The 2,544-nt window shown below is 35.3% G+C and overlaps 1 long non-coding RNA gene across 1 annotated transcript; it reads right to left on the minus strand.

The window, feature by feature from the left end:
• Window positions 1-241: 241 nt before the first annotated feature.
• Window positions 242-2,079, minus strand: LOC147380755 (uncharacterized). The gene is made up of 3 exons (XR_015175148.1): window positions 1,713-2,079; window positions 912-1,143; window positions 242-810 (listed from the first exon to the last, which is right to left on the minus strand). It is a non-coding gene; the product is annotated as an uncharacterized LOC147380755 (long non-coding RNA).
• Window positions 2,080-2,544: the final 465 nt, after the last annotated feature.

Here is a 2,544-nt window from a genome sequence, read left to right on the forward strand (position 1 = left end):
GACCCACGACCAAGGAAAAATTTGCCCAATTTTTACATAAATCCACGGCTAGAACAAAATTTTGAACTAACTAAGGGTGACCCATGACCATAACAAAATTTTTGCCTAGCCAAGGGTAACCTCCGACTAGAATTTTTTTTGAAATGGCCAAAGTTTACCCACAGCCAGAATAAAATTTCATTCAAAATATTTGTTATTTTTCGATGAATTTGCTTATAAAGCCCTCGAGGAGTTCCCCCTTCACATTTTGAACCTAACCTATCAATTTTATAGAAGATATACATTCATTGAAACATAAATCTAAAAGGCAAGACAAGTAAAAATCGACAAATTCAAGTAAAAAAGAAATAAAAGTTTTACAAACACACACAAGTTATAAGGTATGTAATAATTTTTTTATATATTACAAAAAGACTAATAAAAAAGCACTCATGTTTGCTGAAAGTAGCTTTTGGTACCATGACAAAACTTTTTAGCACAGAATCGTTTTAATCAAGTCATAGGTAGTGCTATCTCAAGCTGTAGTTCTAGCTTTGGTTCTCCCTCAGATTCCAGCCTAGCATTTGATTTCGACTCGATTGAATACTTAGACTCACGCTTTTTAGAGACATAGTTGGTTTGGGGCTTAAAAGGTCCTGTAAACCAATAATCTGTGAACCTGGCATGGCTGGTTCTCGCTACTTCCCAAGTAGTGTTGTTTCCAGCTGAGTAGTACCCTTGATGACCAAAGTCACTTGCCCGATGTGGTTCAATGGGTGGCGTCTGGTAAGTGCTAGTCAGGGTGTAAGAAGCACTGCTTCTAGAAGCTCCCTGATGAGACAAAAACAAAAAAAGTACGTGTTAATAAGCATGGTCATTCTGTTTGGTTGAATAGATAATTACTAACTAAAATGTTTTTTTTTTCTACTAACCGATAATGACTTAGCTGGCCTCTGATAAGAAGAACTAGAATCTTCTCATGTATGCTGAAGAGTCTACAAAAATAATAGGGGGATTGAATTAAAAGTTTCTATCCAAGGGTACTTGAGGACTCGTCTCATCTGAACTACTTAAAAAACTATCCTCAAAAGGAGTAACCTTCTAACTTTTACTCTTACTGGAAAACTCCCCTCTCAAAGCTTTAAAAATATTAAATCGACCCATCTGAGGAGAAAAGAAAGCATGATAAATATCAGAATCCAACCAAGAGTCATACCCAAAAATCACAAAAAGTTTCAAAAAAATTTCAAAACACTAAAAATACCATGCCTTAGCCCTAAACCCATATCCACCTCATTGAAGCCTTTTATCGAACATGTGGTGTGCTCGACATGATTTAATCACCCCAAGTCAATAAAAATTCCACCTAAACTATCCAAGCCTCTACCTAAGCCTATCCAATACCTTACATATCTCCAAACCTCATCATTTATTCAACCAATTTCATTGAGACATTTCGTCGAACACATGGAGTACTGAAATGAAATAGCCTTTCTCAATCCCTTAAATCATTCTCCAACCCATCAATCCAACTCCAATACACTCCCTACACCCATCAAATCCTGAAATACAACTCAATTCCAATAAAATTCAACCCAATCCAAAACCCAATGTACCCATAATCCAACTTGAAAATACCCAATATGCATGCCAATTGACCTAATCAAAACTCCAATCTCATGAATTCAAGAAATTAAATGAAAAATTAAAGAAATTTGGAGATTACAACATACCTTATAAGGAAATTGGAGGTTCAAAGACAAAAGACGAGATCAACTTCATCACCATTGGTTACGAATCTTCAAATCATCACGAATCGGACGTGGCAAATGAAATCGAACCAAGGCGATTCACAACAAGGTGAGTTCACACCGTGGGTTAAGATCAAAAGTAAAACTTCAAAAATTAGTTGGTCAAAGTTTGGACAAAATAAGGAGAAAATGAACAAATAAGGATGAAGTTTGATGTTAAAATTTTTTTGTAAAATTCTCGTGTGGGAATAACCTACAACCAAGAAATTTTTTTAGCCTAATGTTATTTTTTTCTTAGCTTGTTATAATGGCTTCCCAAAAAAATGGTATTTTCTTCTTAGTTGTGGTAAAATCTTTAAAGAATTTGACATAAAAATATATTTATTTAATGACATTTATAATAGAATATTGAAATGCACATTTTGAAAAAGTTCAAGGACATTCTCGAATTGCTTACTTTTCCTATTATCTCTAACGTGATGGGAAAATGGAGCTTTTGGAATTGGTGTAACAATGGGAAGATTCTCCAAATCTTTGTCCTTTTCTTTAAAAGATTCTACGACTTCTTCTACTTGAACTTTGTCATTCTCTAGGACATTATCTTCCTCGTCGATACGTTGGACCTTGTTGTCCACCTTATTTTCCTGACCTCAAGGTGTAGATCGCTTGGACGAAGTCTTGTGAAGTTTAGAAGGACTTCCTACCTCGTATTGACCCTTTGGTCCATTGGCAACCATAAGTTGACTGGCCTGTAAGGTTATGAACAGTTTGATTAGGAAATTGACCTTTCACTCACCTTCCAAGGAAAAGAGCT

The sequence above is a fragment of the Akebia trifoliata genome, unplaced genomic scaffold (genome assembly GCF_017979445.1).
Source record: "Akebia trifoliata isolate Shusen 1 unplaced genomic scaffold, ASM1797944v1 Contig01014, whole genome shotgun sequence".
NCBI lineage: Eukaryota > Viridiplantae > Streptophyta > Magnoliopsida > Ranunculales > Lardizabalaceae > Akebia > Akebia trifoliata.